Source organism: Sciurus carolinensis, chromosome 1 (genome assembly GCF_902686445.1).
Source record: "Sciurus carolinensis chromosome 1, mSciCar1.2, whole genome shotgun sequence".
Lineage (NCBI taxonomy): Eukaryota > Metazoa > Chordata > Mammalia > Rodentia > Sciuridae > Sciurus > Sciurus carolinensis.
In genome coordinates this window covers 47,764,200-47,788,962 of record NC_062213.1, presented here as the reverse complement: position 1 = coordinate 47,788,962, position 24,763 = coordinate 47,764,200, and the positions used below count along the sequence as shown (strand labels likewise).

Below are 24,763 nucleotides of genomic sequence, written 5' to 3'. Positions count from 1 at the left end.
ATTTCCATATCTTAATATCACTACTCAAAGGTTTAAAATATGTATATGCTTTTTCTTATTCATAATTGCTCAATATATTTTTAAAAGCCCCCATTTATTGTACAAAAGTTGTAATTACAGATCACAAAAAGAAAATTGAAATATCCATCACACAAAGAAACACCAAGAAAATGCGGGTATATCTATGTCATTTCTATACAAAGATACAAGAACAAAGGTATGTATACATACCTACACACACATGCATCATCATGGGTTACTATTCCGAACACTTCTGTTTTTATTTGACTGTAAATAGAGATCTTCTGATGTCACTAAGTATTCTTGTGTGTATGTGCATGCGCCTGGTCTTTTTGTAAATTAAATATTCTACAATATAATTCTCATTGACCATTTAGTGTTTGATTGTATAACCAGGCTGTGATGAATCTAGCAAATAGTTTTGTATAATGTCCTCTACAGTGTAGTATTATTCACAATACTATTACAAATGCCCTCGGCACCTGCTATGGTCTGAATGCTAGCTCCTAGCATCAGAGCCTCATGAATGAGATTCCTGCCCTTAGTAAGAGGCCCCAGAAGGATCCCTGTTCTATCACGTGAGGACATGGGAGAAGCTGCTATGAGCCAGGAAGAGGGCCCTTCTCAGACACCAAGTGTGCCAGCACCTTGGTCTGGAACTCCCAACCTCCAGAACGTGACAAATTTTCTTATGAGCCATTTAGTTTGACAATTTGTTATAGCAACCCAAACAGTGTAAATCAATCAGTCATCAGTAGCTATTTTAAGGTAAATCCCTTTCTGAGTCAAGAACGAGATATATCTCTTGATATAAACTAACTTTTGATTCAAATTCTCAAAGTGTCATCCCCAAAATATAATATTCTGATCAGAGCAATGATCTGAGTTGAAACAGTAGGTGGTTTAAATTTTATTACCTATATGTTTTTCCATGTTTACTACAAAGAACCAAGTGATGTACCCAAGATAGTTCAGAAGCACTTTCTTTCTGGATGGGTGACTCGATGATAGAAAGACCAAGTCTTATATTTGGGGTCTATAACATTTTAATAACTACAAACCATACAAACTAAATTTTAACTATAAAGTATATTCTTAGTATTCAGCCATTTAAAAAAAATGATCTAGACTATGTATATGTTTGTAAGTATTCGAATAGTATAATAGAATATGTTGTCTTTAACATGTACATTAGTGTCTTTAAGATATAAATGAGCCAATTTTCCTTCTACCAATAAATGCAATTTTACAAGTATACGCTCCAGTGTTTCATGTTTTGCTTCATTACCAGCAGTAACAACCTCCTCCTGCCTTCCTCCTAATGACAATTTCCATTATAGAGATAAGAAAAGGCATTACATTTAGAAACTCGGCAACTCAGGTGTAATTCCATGGTGAATATTTGCATCGGTTCCTCTCATTTTCCTGTTCAACATTAATCAACTCTTCCCCTATAAATATGTTACGTTTCATTTGGAGATAATGTTTAAAGTTAATCAACTGCCTACATCATTGGTGAGCTTTCACCAACCATTTAGGTATTCATTAGGGAACACAAATATTAAGGCTGTAAACATATTTCTTAATGAATTTACAGTAACATTTCATTAGTTTAGAGCTGTTTGATACAAAAGAAGTAGAGCAACAGAAAGATCCTTGCATTCTTTTAAAGCATCCTGTGAAAGTAATTGCACCCAGAAGAGGTTATTTGGGCACAGTTTGAAAAGGAATAGAAGGAGAGTCATCTTGAGTGGGCTTGGGGTATTTTGCTCCAGTTCCCCAAGCTACACAGAATGATTTCATTAGATCATTTTCAATAAATATCCAGACCTTTCCTTCCATAGAAAATTCAAAGCACCATGATTCATTTTCCTACTGAGAATTCTTTCTGATCTTAACCATCCATTAGACCTCTCTCATGATTTCTATGGTCAGACCAATGTAGTACAGATGTCTTACAATGGTTGTCAGAATGATTCCTCAAGAAAGTCCCAGCTGGGCATGGTGGTGCATGCCCGTAATCCCAGCAGCTGGGGAAGCTGAGGCAGGAGGATGGCGAGTTCAAAGCCAGCCTCAGCAACTTAGCAAGACCCTAAGCAACTCAGTGAGACCCTGTCTCTAAATTTAAAAATAAATAAAAAGGGCTGGGGCTCAGTGGTTAAGCACCCCTGGATTAATCCCCCGTTCTAAAAAAAAAAAAAGAAAAGAAAAAAGAAATTCCCACAGTAGAAAACAAATTCACAAAAGTAAAGAGATTGTTTCTTCACCAAACCATTATTAAGTGCCAGGCACTATGCTATGTGCTAAATAATGGTCCCCCTGTTCTTGCAGATTGTACCCCCTAAGTTATTTCATTTATTCCAACATTACTGCTATCTTTTAAATATCTATTTGAATGATGCTTTGAATAACCTGGCAACTCAGTTACTTGATCTAATTTTCCCAAAGAAGATTTGAAGACAAATACTTGCATGCTGACAGTTTGAGAGATGTTTCCAGAATGTCACAGTGAGGATACAGGAAGAGTGAAATCAGAGTGTATGCTATTGTATTAGTTACCAGAATACACAATATCAAGTCACTCACTCTAAGGACTTCTGAAGAATCATGTTCCCTTTGGAAGGGAAGCTGGGGCATTTATCCATCAATTCCTGTTCCTAACTGGTTTAGATTTGTCACCAGAAATATATACTCTGCTCTTCCAGGCCTCCTTGGCTGGCATTAGGGAGTTCACCAGGCTTCGAGAAAGCCCCAAGACAGAAAAGCAAGGACAAGGCAAGTACTTAAGGTGGGAGGGCATCAACCAGCACTGGAAGGGCTCCCATACATGCTGCTGAAATCAGAGATAAACCAAGGGCTCAGCCCAGGACATGAAAACTCAGTTGCAACTTCTTGTCTTCCATTGACCTTGAACTTGACCTCTCTGATATTCACTCTCATGTTCAAACGTGAGCCTTAACTTACCCTTCCCTTCTCACAATTTTAAGAAATCCCTTCATCCATCTTTCAGATTTACTCTCATTCCCTGCTTTTAACAATTATTACACCCACTGATCCTACCACCTTTGGCATTGTCCGTCATTCCCTTCATGTCCTCACTTCCTTCCATAGCTAAGTCCACAATCCATCTTTATAATCATTCTTTTGCACATATTTCCAACTCCTTTGCCTCTCCTCTCCCTTCTAATTTTCTCCTGGAAAGACCCTACACTGGAAAGACTATTTTCTGCATCTTGCAGCTGCATGAAAAACCACACTGAAGAGAAACACTCTACCATGTTGACTGGTCTCACATTAAATTTATGATCAAAGCGGATTCTTAATTCTGCTCAACAACAATCAAACCATACTTCCTGGTTCATTCACATTCCTAATCAATTTGACCGTTTCACGTCTTCTATTCTCTCCTCAAACCTCCAACAAATTGTTGTTCATATTTATTTTTCAGCTGATAGTCTCTTCCAATCTCTTTTCCTGTTAATGACACTGTCCATACTCCTGCCCAAGACGAACACTTCAACTTTACCAGATGCCATCCACTTTTTTCCTGCTCAAAGATGTCGCTCTGGCAAATATTCCCTCTTTTTTCCTATGTCATAAATGTTTCTTCTGCTGCTGAATCTTTCCCACAAGCAGAAAAACATGGCAACACTGCTACCATTTAAAATTACTAATAAGCTCTCTCATTAGCTTACTTGCCCTCCAGCCTGCACTACATTCCACTCCTTCCCTTTACAACAAAACTTCTAATTTGTAGCTGTCTATATCCAGTGGCTCTAATTTAGCTGAATCCATTCTTTTCAGAATCAACTCCCAACAGTCCCAGCCAAGCTGCTCATCATAAGACTTCCCTTCATAGGTGATGGCTAAATTCAACAAGAAATGTTCGGTCCTCATAATTTTGATGTTTCAACAGCATTTGGCACATTCACTCACTCTTGAAATACTTTCATGGCTTGGCTTCCAGGACACCACACATAGCTGGTTTTCCTCTCTCTTTTCCCAGGCTTGCAAGCATTGACTTCTTTTCCATTTAGACATTTACTCACTCTTTTTCTCAGTGGCATCATCCTGTGGTTAAATACCATTTACATACTTCATGGTAGAAAGGCACAGTGGAGGAAAGCCGCTCAGCTCACGGCAGCTGGAAAGCAGAGAGAAAGGCGGGGAGGAGCCAGAAACAGATACAGTCCCCAGGACCAGGCCCCAAGTGCCTGACCTCCTCCGGCCCTGCCCCACCTGCCTGTAAATCTGTTCAAATTATTAATTCATCAAATGATGAAGTCAGATCACTCGAGATCCAATCATTTCACCTCTGAACACTGCTACACTGCCAAACACACGAGGTTTGGGGGGACATTCCAGATCAAAACCATAACAAAAGTACACAATTTTATTAGTATTGACAAATGTACATAGTTATGTAACAAATCAGACAATAGAATATTTCCATCAGCTAAAATATTTTCTTGTGCCCTTTTGTAGACAAGCCCTTCCCCACCCCAACTCCAGCCCCTAGTAATCACTAATCTGCTGTCATTATAGTTTTCTTTTCTAGAACCTCAGGTAAATGCATTCATATACTATGTGAAACTTTGAGAATGATTTTTTTTCCACTTAGCATAATGCCTTTGAGATGTATCCACATCACTGCATCTATCTGTAGTCTTTTAATTATTACTGAGTAGAATTCCATGTGTAGATGTACAATTTGTTTGCTCATTCCCAGTTGAGGGACATTGGAATTTTTGCCTATTAAAAATAAATATTCACATACCACTCTTTGGATATGTTATTGTGGTTTTGATTTTTATTCTCTTAACTTATAACATTTAGAATATTGTTTATATAATCCATACAAATTATTTGGTGAAGCATCCACAAATTTTTCAAAAGCTATTTTTGTTCCCAGATGTTTGTTTACTATTGTGTTATAAGAGTTATTTTGATATCATGGACACAAATTCTTCATGTTTTGTCAATATCTTCTTCCTATCCGTAGCTTGCCTTTTCCTTAACAGTGTGTTTTGAAGAGCATTTTTTCATCTCAATTAATTCTTTTTTACCATCATTTTCCCATACGATTCATGCATTTTATGTCTTAAAAAGTATTTGCCTACATCAAGGTTACAGAAGTATTTGCCTATGCTTTCTTCTATAACATAATTAATTAGGGATGGAAAAGTTCTAATCTCAAAATCTATGCTACATTCCTAAACCAATGGTTCTCCAACTTTAGTGGGCAAAAGAATCACCTGGTTATTGTTACAAACTCATTCTCTTCCCACCTCCATTGATCCTAATTATAGAAGTGTGGGATAGGGTCTAGGAATCCCCATTTAACAAAAACCACAGGCAGTTCTAAGGGCACAGTTGGAGAATCAGTCTTCAGACAGCACCGCTCCAAGTTCAAGTTGTTCTCATCTTCCTGTTCCCTAGCTTCATCTTAGATGCCTTCTTAATAGTGGCCAGAAGGTGGCAGAGCAAAATACCTAACTCCAAAAATACATAACCAAACCAGTGGGCACTCCGTATCCCTGGGTTCCACATCTATGGAACCATTGAAAATATTTGGAAAAAATATCTGTTCTCTTTTTCTTGTCAGTATTGCCTAAACAATACAGAACAACAGCTATTTACAAAGATTTACATAAGTAGTCTATAGATAAGTATATAGGAGGATTACGTAGGTTATATGCAAAGACCAGACCATTTTATTTAAGGGGCTTAAGTGAACATCTGTGAACTTTTGGGTCCACAGGGATCCTGGAACCAAACCCCCATGGATATCAAGAGACAACTGTATTTTCATATGAATTAAAGTTAGATTATCCAGCATATGTATCTTGAGTTCACAATGGAGAATGTCATGATATTTCCCAAATAAATTTTGGGAAAATAAGCAGGAAAAAGAGCAACGTACACCACAACTAACCTCAACATCCTCACTACTGAACCATGTGAAATAAAACATGTTGTGAGAAATACTTTTCATTATGAATTTTTGCATGTGAAACCATATCTTGAAAGTTACTCTGGAATTTTTTTTTTAGGTGTTTGTGGTTTGTTTGGTTGCTTGCTTTCTTCTCAAATTTCTGTATCCTACTGCGCTTTCCCTTCAGAATGGCAGTGATGGTGTTAGGTAGGAGTTCAGGAACCCAAGATGGTGGAAACAGGGTATTAGAAAGAAGCTGCTGGAGGACAAGGCAAGGAGATAAGGCCTATCACTGTTTACAATAAATCCATTACCATGACAACTCCCACCATAGAGAACTTTTCACCATGACAATTCCTGCCACAGGACCAAATTTTAAAATGACCTATGGGGGTAAAGTGGGCAGTATTCTTATCAGGTTTTCTATAATAGTGGGGGGGGATTGAAAAATATTCTAATGAGGTATTATAAGGTAAAAAAAAATGGAAGCAAATGGGTCTTCAATCAGGCCATATAGGGAAGAAAACACCCTACAGTTCAGGATATAAGACTCTAATTTCTAGACATTGAGGCCTTGATCCTCATCTCTCATTCAGCCTACTCCGCTCTACCCACTGGAGTGCTTCAATAAATCTGTACTTTATCTGTTACTTCTGTGTGTCCTGCTGAATTCCTTGTTCAGGACATAAAGGAAATGGACTTCAGTTGGACATCCCAAGGATAACAATGGGACATCCTTGAAAGTTCCAAAGCATTTTATTTCAAGAGGTGCCATGATGTCTTCTTTATTATTCTTTCCCCTCAAATCAGATCAGCTTCTGAGTTCAAGACTGCCAAGAAATGATTGGCCAGTAATCTGAGAACCACCTCCTCCTAAGTGAGAGGAGGGAAGAAGTCAAGAGACAAACAAAAAGGGCAAAGTTTAAACAGACACCTTCCCAAACTGCCCTCTTCTTCCCTGTCCTCCTTTCTGTGAGGTGAGGATGGTTCTGTACACTATGAAAAGTAAGCCACACAATACTGTATTCTCTGCTGTTATCCCTGATCTTCTAGTAAATGCTTGTCAGTGGCTACAGTGTGGTCTCCACCTTGTTGTGGGGAATTCAGGAGGGGCTGTATGCCCTAGCTCAGCCTGGTGCTAAAGACCGAGATTTCAACATCTTCTCTGGGGCCAGGGTGGAGTGGCCACAGTGATTAGTGAGATCCTCAAGGGGTGGAGCACAGTACTCTTGACTGCAGTCTTGTGGGCCTTCCTCCACAGAATCTCACTCTGCTGCCAGCTGTGGAGGACCCAAGTGTTAGTCAATGAGAAAATCCATAGATTTCCTTTTAGGGAGCATCAGCAGCATACTGGTTCTTTTCAAATTTCTTAAAGGTTGTGGCAATACCTCTTTATCTTTAGCACCCTGTGTTTTCCAAAGGATTGGTTTTTGTTTTGTTTTTTGTACTAGGGATTGAACCCAGGGGCACTTTACCACTGAGCCACATCCCCAGGCCTTTATTTGAGACAGGGTCTCACTAAATTGCTGAGGCTGGTCTCAGACTTGCAATCCTCCTGCCTCAGCTTCCCCAGTTACTGGGATTAGTGGCATGTGCCACTGTACCTGGCTCCAAAGGATTGTGTTTTTTAACAATACCTCCTTTAAAAAGAAAATTCCATAGTCATTCAAAACTATAACCCTTTTAGCCAAATTACTTGAAAATAAAACCTTAATTTCATGAATCATGGCTTAAACTATCCTTTACTCACTAATAGGGATATGGTTGGAGGATATTAATAGCCATTCACATTGTGCTTCATAATTACAAAGCAGAATATCTTCAGAACTATATTTGATTTTTCACTAACAAAACAGTGCTCAAAATCTAAGGCCAAAAAAATTTTTAAGTGATGAAAATATGTGAACCAGGAAAGTAAATCTTCATAAAAGTTGTCAGCCTATAATTTAATGAGCTTAGAATTACTCTAATCTTTTCATCTCCAAATATCCCTTAAAATTAAAAGCCTATGAAGGTACATACATGAATCAGGTGGAGTGATTCACACAGGCACCCTGAGAATTTTGGACTTCTACCAGCTTCCTTAAGTCTGTAGCATTATCTAAATCACAGGAAGCCTTGAGCAGAGAAGAAACAGGAGGAAGTCTATGTATTATTTTTGGAACTTGATTGTTAAGTGAACAGGTTACACATGTCTAGCTTCTCCAACTGGTCAGGTATTCAAATAAAGACTATGGAAATATACTACTTGTTTATGCACACAGAAAACAACTGTAACCTGTATAGGATATAACAATTATTACATAAAGTAACCGTCATTTATTACTTTATGTAATAAAGTACACTTACACTACATGACATTAACTCTTTGAAGCCACCAAGAAAGCCTTTGTTCCTATAATATACTAAATTAGAGGTATAAATAGGATTCTGGACATTGACAACACTAGCAGAAACGGGTTTCTGTATTTCTTTTAGCATAGTATTTCTCAAGCTGTATTGTGCATGTGAGTCCCCTGGGAATCTTCTGTTCGGATAAGAATGGGCAGGGCTTGAGATCCTGCAGTTCTAAGGACCCCCTCAGGTGATGTCACTGGCCCATGCATACACATTTTAAAGAGCATGAACAGAAGAACTGTAGTGTCTGTGGTACGGGTAAAATTGCTCTGCCTGGTATTCTCATAAGTACCTACTACATACAGCCCTGGACACAGTTAACCAAACAAGAAGTAATCAAAGATCTTATCCTTGTAGAGTTAAATAACGTGTATTGTTTCTATCAAGTACCAAAAACAAGGGTGACAATATTTATTACACTGTTAGAAATGTGCAATCATTTATTGAAGCATAAATACCCTGTGCTTCATATCACCAGTATGAAGGGTAAGAAGAGAGATAACTGGAATAATGAATTGGAAGATGAAATTAAATTCAAACACGTAAGTTTCAAAAATATAGGCAGTACAATTAGGAGGAATATAAAAACCAGTAGCAAAAGGAAGGCAGAATAGAAGAGTTTGGAGAAGAGACTTTGAGAAGGGAAGAGAAAGTTTTCTTGGTTCACATCTGAAAGTGCTCCAAGTAAGCAAAACAGAGTTGCTGAGGATCACTTGGCCCCTGTTATTTCCCTATTTCTACCTCTGCTCAGTTCCAACGAGCTAAAAAAAAAAAAAAAAAAAAAAAAAAAATATTTTGTCCTCAACATTCCTGCAACCTATAACCCTGGTTAAATCATAATCCATCCTTCAGTCTATGTTTGTAAATAATTCCCCATTCTAATAGTGGTTAGTTGTCCCACTGTGATAAAATCCTTCCTGGTGTGTCATTCCAGTTCCTTGCTCTAACTTCTTAATTTGAGAGGAAAACTGAGTTTTCTTCTTAAAATTAAGCCCATATTTGGTATCACAATGAAAAGGATATTAATGCATTTCCTTTTAATTATCTACTGAAATCACTATTGGTTGAAGTCATTACAATGAGCCATTATAAAACAGTTTACATAAAAGGTTATGCTATTTTTGAAACAGGTAAAGAGTGACTTTTATTTGTTCTACACAGAATAGCCTTTCACCTAATGTAAACAAAACAAATGTAAGGGTTAAGCTGACATCAAAATACATAACTCTTTCTAAATTCAGAGAAATAATGTGGCACTTTTGCCACTATCCTTCTGTCTATGAGAGTAAGAGAAGAGACCACTGGATACAGGATATAGGAGACACAGCATGAGGTCTTCTAGGAGAGCTTTAAGGACCCCCACTTTGAGAAAATAATTTGCTGATTAGTGGGATTGAGCACAAGGGCTGTAAGGATGTTATGCCAGGAAGAAGGACCTTCCGTAGGAGCCCACTGCAGAAAAGGGCACTGATGGGTTCTTCAGCTCAGCTGCAAGCATCATTCCTGGAAACACAGACAGCACAGACCTGCACTTTGAAAGGATGCCAGCATTTATTATTCTTTCCATTTTGGGTAACTTACACAATGTCTGGGGAATGGAGTGTACTTCACTAATTAGGCAAAGATTCAAGATATTTCAAGGTCTAAGATTATAATAGATGCAAGAAAATTAAAATGTTAGGCTTTTTTCACTCTAAAATTAGGGGGGGAAAAGAAGTTAAGCAAAATATTATGTACTAACAGTTGTATTTAATTGTAATACCTATAGGGTCTGCATATTCATATTTTTTATCTTTTTCACTTCATATTCACATGTATATATCTAGCAAATATTTTTTAAAGGTTACGTATGCATACTTTGCTTTATATTCATTAAAAAATTGATAAGAAAATGTAACTGATAATCTTATAGGGGATGCAAAGAGTGACACTATGAGAGATTTGGAGAAGGTTTATGCACATATGTTGGAAATTTTATGCATAGATAGGACTTTTTGTTAAAGAGAATTCATATTCCCTTGCCTCTTAAAAAGATTAGACTAATAAGTGAGGCATCTCGCCCCTACTTCCAAGGTCTTCCCCAAGAATTCTGTGCTATCTGAATTAGGAAAAGTAATAGAGACATTGTACAAGCCCTTTCTCAATCTTTTCGGAGCCATTCTGTCAGCCTGAGGCATGCACTTCTTTATTGTTTTAGTGTCTGTGATACCCATGTAACTGCCCCCATGGAACACAAGAAAATAAAACCACACAGACAGCAAGACTTGTCTCTATTGTCCACTGCTGTATCTCAAACAATGCCTAGCATACTCTGGGTATGCTACAGATAAATATTTTTTAATAAATTAATTAACACCCCATTGCTTTCTATTATGTGTTTCAAGGCCTGCCCCTTCAAAGAGGCAGGCAGCTGTCCCTCCATGCCCAGGGCTGTCAATTGATCTGATTCAGAGATGAAGTCTGACAAATCCACTATGTCTGTACTCCTAGGCCATGTGCTCCAATCCAGTTCCTGTCAGTGCTGGAACTCACATTTGATCTCTATCTGCTGGCTACATGATTTATCCCTCACTTGGCTCCAATCTCAAAAGGAAAAGGAAGATATTATTTATTGAGTCCTCTCAAACCATGATGTTTTCATCATTAAAACTTTTCACTTTAAGTGGGCTTATTGTGTTAGAGAGCTGTTTCTTTTTAAGAGATAGGCTGACTGGCATACACTTCTACTGCTTGCTAACATGCTTGAGTAACAAGCATCAATCAAGTAAGTAAAAATACTCTTTACCAAATGCATGGAAAGTTGGGGGTCAATGAGGCCTGCAAGCCCCACAACCTTTTCACCTCTTGCTATGACCTGAGTATCTATGTCCCTGCCTACCAAATGTATATGTTGAACCCTGATCCCCAATATGATGGTGTTAAGAGATGGGGTCTTTGAGGTATGATTGGGTCATGAGGGTAGAGTTGTAATGAATAGGTTTACTATCCTTATAAAGGAGGAACAAGAGAGTTGTTTTGTTCTTTTGCTCTCCCTCAGAACCAAAAAGAGGGACTTTGAATCAGACATTGAATCTGCTGATGACTTGATCTTGAACTTCTCAGCCCCACAACTGTAAGAAATCCATTTCTGTCATTTATTAGCTCCCTAGTATATAGTATTTTGTTAAAGCAGCTTGAACTGACTAAGCTCCTCTCTAGACTCCTAACAGGATGCGTCTGTTCCCAAAGAGCATCCCGACATGGGCTCTCTTAACTCCTTTCCCCTCAGAGTATCTGTGGTCCAACAAAATTTCCCTGCCCCAAGAAAGCTGATTTGAGAATGCACTGCGTTTGGCAGAACTTAACATGAACTTCTACTAAAAGGCAAATACACTTCTGCTTCCTCTTCGTTTTCAGACAGTGGCCACCCAGCCTATTTCTGAGCATCAGAAAACTCCACATGCATCCAGTATAAGGTTGCTGCCCCCATCCTCATGCAGTTCTCATGTGCCTGTGCATTGGAAACCAATGAGACACACAGCTCTCCTAGGACTTTCTCAAATACCTTTAAGATGGAGTTTGTAGAAACCTGGGTTCTCCTGCTAGAATCTTATGCCTAGAGGTTAATAACCAGCCACCTGGAGTGTCTTGCAAAATTATAACCACTGAGTGACCACACATGACCTCATTTAGGCCATCACTGACCTCAAGAATTATTCACAGGCTTAAAAAGAGAGGCAAATATCTGTCCAGGGGAATTATAGGCACTCTTTTCCTTTAAAGCTCTAAGGCAGTAGGGCCACATGCCACAAATAACATTCAAACCAAAATAGCAAATGAAAGATTACCATTGTTACAACAAGGAAATGGATGTGTTGACATGGGGCAGGAGGGTTTAATATATATCTTTCCTTTTACTGGTTGTTCTAAACACTGCTATCTGCTTGCTAGATCCTGTTGGAGAAGTTGGACTCACACCTTCCTAAATCTTAAAGCCTAAAAATACATTTTCCAGCTGTACAGTAACTAGAAACAAAATTACTCTATAGTCAAGCAATCTGGAAATGGTGTGAAATTCATTTTAAATGTGATATTAGCCAAACATTAAGATCAATAGTTTACAGGAGCAGGAAATTTTTCAATTAGATTTACATGTAACTTAAGAGACATTAGCTTCCTAATTTCTTACATTTTCAGAGCTTATAAAAGCAATCCATCCTGGCTATATATTTTAATCACCAGGTAGGGTAAAAATATGTTTTATGAAATTGACAAATGCCTGAGTTGCCCACTGGTGCAGAGGGAAGAAATAGAGCAGGAAAAAACAAAAGACAACAACAACATTGACAAAACCAACGCCCATTACCTACTAAGATTTTAGACAGCAGAATTCCCTACAGATTCTTGTGGGATTTCTTCCTTGGTCTGATTTCCCTTAGAGGTAATAATCTATATGGGACCTCTACTATAAAAGGTTGAGTGAGTCATCAGTGCATTCTATATGTCCAGCCACCCAGAGCCTTCCACATATTCTTCTCTTGATATTCAGAGTAGAACAAGTCACAGAGCCTATGTTTCCTCTGAGACAAGAGTATTCCAATGAGGCCACTCTCTGAGAGGATGAGCGTCCCCCATATTTTAACTTGCTGGAAACTAATTGTAAAGGGAGACATGTTCTTTTGTTTTTTGTTTTGAGAGAACAGCTAAGTTAATATGAAATTGCCTTAGATTTCAAACAGCCAATGACATCTAATAGCTAAGAGACTAGACTCTGATAGAGCAGAAATCTGGCTTTGTTTTGCCACTTACTAATCCATGTGACACTGAGAAAGTAACATGAAGTGAGCATTAATTACTAAGGCAATGTTCAAAGTGCTGTACTTAGATTAGGTCATTGCCTCAAAAAGACCCTATAAATGAGATAACTAATAAGGAAAAAATAAGTAATAAAGCTCAAGATCACAGAGCACCTAAAATTAAGAATTGGGATTAAACCCAGATAGCCCTATTGCTAAAGCCTGTATCCTTAACTATTCCATGGGTGGTTTTTAAATTTTAAATGTGACCCATTGCAAGAAATATTTTTTATTATGACCCATGGCAAAAAATATATTCTATAATATAACTCATTACACATACATCTTTGCGTGAACACCATATAGATACAGATGTAGATATATATATATATAATTTTATATAATTATAAATATAATTCAAACTAAAATGTACTCTTAATACATACAATGCACTAATATGTTATAATTACATTGCTTAAAAACTATGTTGATCACTCACCACAAAACTGAATTTAAGGTCCACTGAGTCATGACTTGAAATTTGAAAAACCAGAGACTACAATTCTTTTTACCTCTATAGGAGTTCCATGAGGATTAAATAAGTTAACATATACATAACATATGCAGAGGACTTCACATAACCCCTGGCACATACTGGGTGCTCCACACATGGTAGCCATTATTTACCTTGCAAACTAGCTGTAATTATGGAAAGCAGAGACACTAGGGGAAAACCCTGATTGGGGTATAGATAATTCTGTTGTCAATTAGGTCTGTCAATGGCTGTGACAGGGAATTCCCCCATTATTTTTAACTTGTATTGATATGGAAATCTATTTTGGGAAAGAGGACTGGCTTATGGTTAGCTCTGATTTCCTCATCTCCACCAAAAAAGGGGAAATTAAAGTGGTAACACCTTTCTTGTAGAACCCAGTAATTCTAACTTACTAGTCTACGTTCACATCCAGCACTGCATACAATCATCTGTACAGAGTTGGTCTTCAAAAGGAGTTCTGCTAAGGAGAAATATTCATTTCTTATGGATGTTCTAGCAAATCAGCAGAAACTTAATGATTTAAAACAACACCAATTTATCACATCATTCCGGAGGTCAGAACCTGAATGGGGCTAAAATCAGGGTGTCAGCAGGGGGCTCATTTTTAAAAGTTCTAGGGAGAACGCACTTCCTTGCTCTCTTCAACTCCCTTCTGCAGGTCATCTGTGCTCCTTGGCTCACAGCCCCTTCTTCCACCTGGAAAGCAGCAAGGACAGGTTGAATCCTTCTCCCATGAAGCCACTCTAACTCTGACCCTGACTGAGTTGTCCCATCTTCTCTAACTCTTCTGCCTCTCTCCTCCATCTCTGAAGCATTTTGTGATTGTGTGGGGTTCATCTGAATACTCAGGACAATCTCCCTTTTTAAGATCCTTGATGTAATCACACCTTCAAAGTCCCTCTCTTACCATGTAAGGTAACATGGGAGGTACTGGCGATTAGGAGGTGGACGTCTGGTGAGGTTAGTAGGGTGGTGGGAGTGGGGGTACACAACTATTCTGCCAAACACAGGGACAAATCATACAATTGTAATTAAGCTTTAACAATAACAACACATAAAATTTATTGAACATTACTATGTGGCAGGTATTCTGTTCAGTGTTATTACTTACCTTCAATCATTTCCTTGGTAAGAAATAAAATTATGAGGCAAATTGTCCAAACTTATACAAATAGGTTTGCTTGGGTAGCAAACCCAGGCTGCCTGACTTCAAAGACCATATTCTCATCTACTACCTTCACATAAGTACTGAATATATGCACATTTAATGGTTCAAAACTTTTCTCTATCACATATTTCTTTTACTCTTTTCTGTCAAAGACCTTATCTTGAACAATTTATTTTAATTTTTTACTAACCAAATATGAACTTTTAATTATAACATCTGATAGTTTTTCACTAATCTCTTTGCCTCTTTTTGGATTTATACTTTTCAGCCAAAAAATGCAACTTAAAATTTTATTTAACATACTTTGAGTTTTTGTCATGCTGAAAAGAACACCTTTGTAGATGTCCAATGTCTGACGGTTTGTCCCAAATGGAAATAATGACTTAGGATTTCAGAACAGAAAGAAATGGAAAGCAGATGGAACAGAGAGAAGAGATGGAGTCTGGCTTCAGTTTCAAAGAAACATAAATTTCAGATAGGCCAAAGAAGAACAAAGAACAAGAACAGTGTTGAGGAAGTGGAACAGTACATGCAGGTATGATAAAAGTTTATTATGTAGAACTGGAGAAGATGATGAATTAAAGATGAATAAAGCATTGAGGCCTTGAAAGATGGGTAAATAAAGTACAGTTTAACCAGGCAGGAAAATACCTAATCTAGAAAGTTTCTGGGCAGGAATATTTGAGCTTGGTAAGGTTAGTTAGTTCTAGAATAAAGATTAAGAAAAAAGAAAAGGGTTAGAAACTGGCAATTGCAGTCACCAGGTGGGAAAGGAGAGTGGGATATATGAAAGGGTTAAAAATAACTTTTCACAATGTACCCTTTTGATTCTTCTAAACTTTATATAATGCACATGTATGATATAGAAATACATAGACACATGTGGATATCAGACTCTGCTTACTGACCAAAGTGCCATTGAGTAAAACTAGGCATCTTCTCTTACTATACTTAAGAACTCGTAAGTCACAGCCCATTCTGTATGCTGCCTCCCCACAACCTCCTGCCTGTAAAACTACTTTGGCCATTTTCTTGTTTGTGTAAAAAAATTTCTCCTTCAGCTTCTGTCTACCTACCTCAACCTAAATATCAACTCTGGGCCAGTGCACAAGCATTGTACAGTACTTTTATATGGTTGCCTAACTTGCATGAGAACATACTTCGTAACTGACTCAGAAATCTCACAGGATACAGTCATTTACCCCAAGGACCATGGTCAGTGATAAAGTCACAAGGCAAACACAACTCAAATGAGTTCAGTGTTCTGGCTCAGACATTGCCTGCTAGTTGGTTTCAACCCCACCAGAATTCCCATGCTCCCACTTCCTCACCAGTAGACAGGCACCAATATTTATCTATTCAAATAACTATGCACTTCAAAGGAAGTTTTTATCATATAGATCAACAGGTATCCTATTGTTACTTAGTTTTTAATTTTTAAAAATTAACTAACAAAATAACTCAATTGTTGGTTTATGGGAAGATATTGAACCTTTGTACTTTCTACATGTGTGTTTCACTATTGTTTCACTTATGTTTGTATGACTGGAAAGTTCCACAGTCAAAGCAAACACACCATCATGCCAAGGCTGCCAATCTGTTGCATGAATGCTCCTGAGGCAAATGGAGGGCTTCAGAGTCCTTTGAATGTTTTGAGATTTAGGGGAAGGATTGGATTAGAAAACGAATCCTTAATCAAGTTGAGGTATAACTGCATTCAGAGTCAGGGCATTAAGCTCTTGCTAAAAGTTATATTTTCTATGTGAAATTATATAAACAAATACAAGTTGTAGCAGGCATAGGAGAGATAATAAATCAAAACCAAACTAGCACGGCTAGATCCTAAAAGCCGGTTTGCTTACTCTTCACACATTTGCCAATTGCCATGTATAAGATCACAGGCTACGCTGTATGAAAGAAAGTATTACTTCTGATTTCCTGATCCACCTGGAACATGTTAGTCAGTAAAAAAATATTTATTGAGCTTCCCACAAGAGAATAATTTTAGAAACAATATTAACAGAAAAACATACAAGGTGGAATAATTGCTAAGCCTCTAAAAACTATTCACACTTTTTCTGAGACTCTTGGAAAGCAGGATATCCTGTTTTTCCATATGTACTCAACATAATATTCATCCTCAAAACAACACTAAACTAAAACAAAGACAATGTTATAGAAGAGCAGGATCCAAAACTTAACCAATATGTTGGAGTTCATGAAGTACTAGCACATACCTATTCTCATTTGCTTTTCCTGGAACTCTTATAAATGACAAAGATAAGTTCCATCAAGGATAAGCAATGTGGGTACCAAAATGAAGACTGGGCCTGAAACCAAGCATATAATGGTACTCAACTCAACACATTTCATTGCTGCACAGGGCATGAAAATACAGACCTGATTAACCATGACTACTGATCCCTTGTAGCGTGCAGGCCCACTAGTGGTACTGAATAATGTGTTCTCATTATTGGACTTTATAGTCCTCTCTAAAATGCATCATATAGACTCTAGAAGAACTTCCTTCTTGTCCGTAAAAACAAAAAATGGTTCTCTCTTATAAACTGCACCTTCTTTCCTTAAGTATACCCTAATCATTTATATCCTACAAAATACTACTGATTGAATTCCTTATTCACTACCTCCCTGATAACTCTCTCTTTAGCATAAATACTGCTAAACCTTTTCACTGTGCTTCCGTTAAATATTTGTGTATATATTCACAGGTACACTCTGGTATGTCTAGCAGGCAAGGTACTTAATGACCGAGAGGTTTCATACATTTAATTCAAATACATGCATAATGTTGATGGAGGGATATTAGAGATTGAACTAGGACCTCACACATGATAGAAAAGCACTCTACCACTGAATTACATCCCTAATCAATTCTGTTTTTGTTTTTTTGAAACAGGGACTCCCTAAGTTGCCCAGGCTGTTCTCAAACTTGCGATCCTCTTGCCTCCACTTCCCAAGAAACTGGAATGATAGGTACGCTCCACCTGGTTGGCTTTGTATGCATTATTTGAGTACTCACTAAGTAGAAATATGATAATAACTTTATTCTAATGAGTTCACCCCCTCATTACAGAGCAAATAGCTTCAAATTTACGATATTTGGTTCTGATGTTTACATGTCTAGGTTCAAGTTTTTACTTAGCTCTAAGGTATTATATCATGAACTAAATTAATGAGGAATCTCTGATGAACCTGAATTAGACTAAGGTTTACTTATAGATCTATCACTTCCTGCTTTTAATACTTGAGGATGATCACTCTACTTTTTAGGCTCAGGATTACCTTCTTTAAGTTGGAAATTATTGACAAGAACACCCACCACCATCCCTCCCTCCATTCTGGACATTTCATCCTAGGAGGAGAGTCTTGATTGGAGTAACTTCCTGGTCTCTCTCTGTGCACCAAACATTCCCCCATTCCTCCCTAGTCCCAGTGCTCCCTCCTAAAAGAGAAGAAGTATCTTATCTGACTTGTGAGTCTGGGAACATGGTAGCTCATCCCCTCTCTCTCTGGAAACTTCCTGCCTTCAGAGAGAATGCCTTTTGCTTTATCCCTCCATGCCAGACATTTGACAAGGGCAGGCCTCCACGAGGACAGGCCTGAGTGTGTCCTTCCTGGGGTCAAGTGGTAACAGGATTCACAAGCTGGCTTGCCCAATATATCTAAATCATGTTCCCCAAATTTCAGTAATTAAGTTCACATTTTGGTCTCCATTCACACTGCTCTTGCTTACCTCATTGGTTCCAAACTTTCATTTAATAAATGATGATGAAGGACATCATTTATTAGCCTCATTATGTCACATTGAAGATAATATGTTACAAGACTATCTTTAAATATGTTGTATTTGGTGGCATGTAAAACATCTTTTACATATAAGGAGTTCATATTTCAATTTTATCATTTCTTTCATGTATCTATTTACTTAATACATTTTTAAGATGTGTTTATTCATTCTAATTATACTTGAAGCAAAATATCTTCCATCCAAAGTTTTCAGTTGATCTGGCTAACTTTGTAATATTTCATAAAATTTTAATTTTCTAAATAAGTAATAGGAAATACACTGCATTTGGATGTACCCTATAATTTCTTTGAATATTGGCCATAAAAACTTTTTGAAATTGGCATTTTTTTTTCATAATTTTACCTCTGTGAATTATAATGATTTTTAAACATGGACTTGGTAACTGAGAAAACAAAACTGGAAATAATCATACCAGATAATTCTGCATGCTTTTAATCTAAAACTTGGGGTCTTCAAGTTGCTGTGATATGTAGCATCCTCCTACAGCCCAAGGTGATAAAGGTGAATTATTATCACTTTGTCTATGATCCTAGGCACTGGTAAACACAGTAAATATGACTCTGTCTTCATGGAGCTCCCATTTGAAACAAGAGCATAACATTTCATAAATTAGCTTTGACAATCACCTTGCAAAATTGATAATTCTCATACTAAAATTAACAAGGCCACGAACACTTTATTTGGAGAAGGGAAACTAATATTCATTGAATATAACCTTATGTACATAATCTTAATTCTCGCAATATCCTTAAGAAAGGTATTATTATCACTACTTAAAAGATAAAGATACATGGCTCATTAAGATTATAATACTAGGGCTGGGGATATAGCTCAGTTGGTAGAGTGCTTGCTTCGTAAGCACAAGGCCCTGGGTTCAATCCCCAGCACCGCAAAAAAAAAAAAAGATTATAATACTAAAAAAAGATCACACACATTAAAGGAGACTAATTCATCTCCATCCAATTCTGAAGTCCTTATTTTTCTGCTAAAATTAATGAAATAGTGTCAATTATAACCTAAGTCAAAATTGTTATGATAATGAGAAAGATTTCTAAAGGAAAAAATGAGGTATATGAAGATCTGGTATTATGCCTTTGTAGGCAGCAACATAGAGAGCTTACGTGTCCCTTATAGAATTATTTCCATAAAGCTTAAATCATTCCTAACAGTAAACTATTATTACAGCCACATTAACACTCTAAGATTGGTAGACTGCCCTTCTTTAAAAGATATCCTTGATTATAGATAAAGTAACTCTTCATATTAAAGTGTGTAAATTTATATCAAATAATTCACACTCCATCTCTCAGTGATCAAATACCATTTTATAGGAACAGCTGAATAAATTCAGAATGCAACAATTTGACTTTAGTTCAAATCCAAGCACTCTTACTTAATAGTTGTATGACTTCACACAAGTCATTAACATTTCTATGCCTCAGTTTCTTCATCTGTAAAGTGAGAAAGTGAATAGCACTTACTCTATTGTTGTTTTGTATTAAATGCTATTATAAGGGCATGCCTATAACAGTGCCTGACACATAGTAAACATCTTGTAAGCGTTAGCTGTTATTGCTCTTGTTGTTTTTAAGAAATTTAGTACCTGGGGTTCATGTCTGGATAATTCGCAAACAACATGGAGTATGAGATTACAGCTAGCCAGAGTATTCTCACAAGGTCTGGGCTCTGAAATAGCTCTAATACCATAGAGAAATATGTAGAAAAGTCAGAGGAACCAGCTCTCTGCCTGAAATACAGACAATGAGAACTCCTAGCTGGGTAATAACTACTCTAAGAACTCATCCAAGTCTTTTAATCAATGACCAGGAACACATCTGCAGGTATACAAAGCTGAGGGTATTTATTTACTTATTGCAAAGAGAAACAAATACCATGGGAAACCACGGGCATCTCAATAAGACAATGTTAGAAATGTTAGTATAGGATTCCAGCCTGGGGAGCATTCATGTGCAACTAATTAGAAAAAATAAAATTTTTTAAAATTTTTAAGAAAGAAAAAAAATAGGGATCCTCCCTAGACTGGATGCTGTCCAGAAGCAAGGATGATTCTCTGATTAGGTATCTTAATAATTCTTACCTAAACATTGAGAAACACAAAGTAAGACTATGCTATAGTTGGAAAATAAGCAGTAGTGAGTCACTACTAGCCACGTAAGGGAGGTGTGTGTTCATTTTCATGGTTTAGACAATGTTCTTATCTTTTCTGTTCAGACATAATCATGATCATCTTATTTTTGTCTTGCTCCACTACAGTCACAAATGCTTTTGTCTAAAGTTCGTGTTCTGTGACAGCATTTATATTCAACAGGAGAACACTGCAGCATCATTGTGAGCACCAGGCAGTTCCAGGCTAGTAAGGGTTGCTTTTCTAGTTCTCAAAGTAGATAAGAAAGTTTCATTCAAGGGAAAGAACAGATCAGGAAAATAACTATTATTGTTATAAATTATATGTATTGTCAGGTTTACAGTTTTTAAAGTCCCTTTGTATTCACTGTGTATCTTCAGCCTCTCAGAGCAATCCTGGGAAATAAGTAGGCCAGAAGGCTTCCTCATTGCACAACTCCAAGGGCCCCATTCATAATGTATTTCATGTGAATGACACCTCCTCAATGTGAATAACGCCCCCTGGAGTTGTGCAATAAGACTGTCCTGGGAGGGTAGACATCTCTATTCCTTTTGACAATTATGGAAATTGGGTCACAGAAGCTTCTGGAGTGCTTATTTCTCAATAATCCTTAGAGTTTTCCTTAGCAATCTGTTCAGCTGCTGACGTTGAATTTCTGATTCAGTCATAGTTTCCACTTTCAAACAATTGTACCAGTTACCCTGTCATGAACTAAACTATACAGACTACTGTAGTAAGAAAGTTCTGCCTTTTTCCACAACTAAGTCTGCCTGCCCAAAATAAAATGCTTAAATGGGTATTAACCATTTATAACTTCCTTCACCATGTAACTTCCTAAAGCAAAAATAAGTATGTGTGTTGACTAAAAAGTTAATATACCTTCATATATTTTGCTTACAACCTGGGAGTAACAAATGGAGAAAATGATTACAACTTCTGAAAAAAATTTAAAAAGCAAAATATTCTGCTAAATTCCAGGGTTGAAATTTTTAAATGCAGACCAATCTACTAGTTATATACTTCTCCACATTCTTGGAAACCTGCCAATTAAATCTCAAAGGAAAATGGAATGTCCCATAAAATTTCTCTAATAATAAATTTTTGCACAACACTATCTTTTTGTAGCTGGGAAATTCCCTCTTTTATTAAATTTATCTCCTAAACATTACAGAAAGTGAAACCAAAAACGGAAATATCATTGAATATAATGAAACTGATGCAATTCCCGGAAAGAATATGAACTTTGATTCAAATTTGTTGGGGAACACTGTCTCTGTAATTTACAAATTGTAACTTCCATCAATTTACCTAACCTCTATGAACCTGGCTTTCATCAAATTAGCACACATGCTTCTGCCTTGTTAACAGGGGAATACCCCAGAACTTCTTACAACCTTATAATCAAATGTTCTGATGTCTAGCCCTCTTAGAACACTAAAAGTATTTTGAGGGCAAGAGACCACCAATATTTATGACACACAAAATGTCAGTTAAATTTATTTGTTGGCATAGGGTAGGTGTTTTTGTCATCTGACAGGGTCCAAGGAGGTCTCTTCAAGAAGGCAGTGGGAACTCAACTTTGCCTCCACAGGTTCTTGACTTAGCCCACTGAAAAGAATTTCAAGCAAGACAAAAGTGAAGAATTATTAAAGGAGCAAAATAAAGGTATATCCAAAGGTAGGGTGTAGAAGCCCCTTACCACTCAGAGAAGACGAGTGACAACCCCAGAGCCAAGCTCTCTGACTCTGTATATGATTTTCCTTTAAAGAAATGTGCAGATTCCCAGTCAAGCTTTTGTAAAAATCAAATTTCACATCAATCATTTGATCTTTGGGGTTTAGAATTTTTTTTTTTGGTTGATTAAGCAGGCTGGCCATAAATCAGTCATGGGTTGCTTTTGGTGACTTTGAATTTGGTGACATTTACATTGATTATGTTTTTGTTCTAATTGATCTGGTACAAGCACACACTAGAGGTTTTGCTTATCTAACAAAAGAGACAAGTGGGGCTGGTCATGCTCACAGATCTGGGTCTCCATCTAGTAAGGGTCTCTTTCTCTTGCTGAGTAAAGATCTGGAATACTAGAAAGGTTCAGTTTTCATTTGCATGTCTTTTTAAAATGTTGAAATGTCTTACCATGCCTATTTGGTACATATATTTCTTTTTAATTAAAAATCATATTACATGAATAGAAGAAAATGTTTCTAGGACATACATAGGAAAATGAATATGTGATAATGAATAGTGGACACTGACCAGTTTGGTTTCCTTTCTTCATTAGGTATGGGATTCAAAGTGGTGATTTTTAAGATAAATTATTTTGTCCGTCTTCCACTGAATAAACCATACATCTAATTTGTGGACTAAAGTGTAATTTCATTTCATTGTAATTTTTTTTCTTTTACGAGGCAGGATTAAGAAGTGTTAATCTAATCCGTTCTATCTTAAATCCAGAACTACCAGTTTGAGGACAGATGAGAAGGGCACAGGACCATGTATACCCATTGGATATACCAAATTTCTAGCTTTTATATTGTATTTTAATTACATAAGATGCAGTCATGAGGGGAACTGGGTGACAGATATATGGTACCTCTCTGTATTATTTTTTAACTTCCTGTGAATTTATAAAATTTTTAAAAGTTTTTAAACATATTCCCTGAGTGTATTCATATCTAGAACTATTACAACATAAAGTCACAAACTGAATGGCTTACACAGACATTTACTGACTCACAGTTCTGGAGGCTAGAAGTCCAAAATCAAGGAGTTGGCAGAGTTGGTTCCTTCAGACAATCATGAGAGAGAATCTGTTCCACTCCTCTTTCCTAGCTTCAGTATTCCTCAGCTTGGCAGCCTGTCATTCCTTTTCTTGTAGATGACACTTTCTCTGTGTCTTCAGTGTCTTCCCTCTATGCATGCTTGTCACCGAGATCAAATTTCTCTTTCTTATAAGGACACAGTCATATAGGATTAAGGCCTACCACAATGACCTTAACTTGACCATTGCAAACGCCCTGTTTCAAAATATGGTTACGGTCACAGGAACTAGGGGTTAGGACTTCCACATTTTAGGGGGCATATACATTCAGTCCATAGCATTTGGTTTTCCCAGTGGCTCAGGAGACTGAGGAAGGAGGGTTGCAAGTTCAAAGCTGGCCTTGACAACTTAGGGAGACCCTATGCAACTTAGTGAGACTCTGTCTCGAAATAAAAAATGAAAAGGGCTGGGGACGTGGCTCAGTGGTTAAGCACCCTAGGTTCAATTCCTGGTACCAAAATAATAATAATGATAATAATAATAATAGTAATAACTAAAATGTAACTAATATAGTATTAGTACTATGATTTTAATATAATCTTTAATGATTTTAATGAGAAGTGTTTACTTTTTCCCAATTGACATGTGAAACATTGTGTTTAACGCAGCTTAATTATCTTAGATAAACCGTTTTTAAAAGACACTGTTCAATTTTAGGATTGAATATAAAATGGCTAAATGTGAAACATAATTGTACTCTAACTGCAAAAATTGGTAATTTTTTTACTTATAAGAAACTCCACATCATTAGCTATAGCAGGTATAATTTTTAGTTTTGGGGGCAGAAAGATACCAAATGTACCTCAAATCATTAGTTTTCTCATGTAGAACATTTATACAATTATAAAGATTTGTTGGCATTTGTGTTTTTAAAACTTTCTAGGTACTTTTACACTGAAAAATAGAACATTTTTTAATATGAGATGTTTGGAATTCTTGGATTTGTGCATTTTCAAGTGGATTATTTTTCAATTTTTTGTTCTTGTTTCTAATTGAAGAGATGAGAGATTTAAAGCTTCAACTTCTTAAAATTACATATACAGGTACAATTTTTTTTAAGTAAACCAAAAACAAATTTTGATGTAATTTTATTTATTTAGCACAGGGGACTGAAC

General features: G+C 36.9%; 1 long non-coding RNA gene across 4 annotated transcripts in view; it reads right to left on the bottom strand.

Moving 5' to 3' along the window:
• LOC124985009 (uncharacterized) overlaps positions 1–24,763 on the bottom strand; it is a 122,106-nt gene that overhangs the window by 95,844 nt on the left and 1,499 nt on the right. For all 4 annotated transcript variants that reach the window (XR_007108771.1, XR_007108768.1, XR_007108774.1 and 1 more), the window contains exon 2: positions 23,565–23,775. This is a non-coding gene — a long non-coding RNA (uncharacterized LOC124985009). The remainder of the gene's footprint in view (positions 1–23,564; positions 23,776–24,763) is intronic.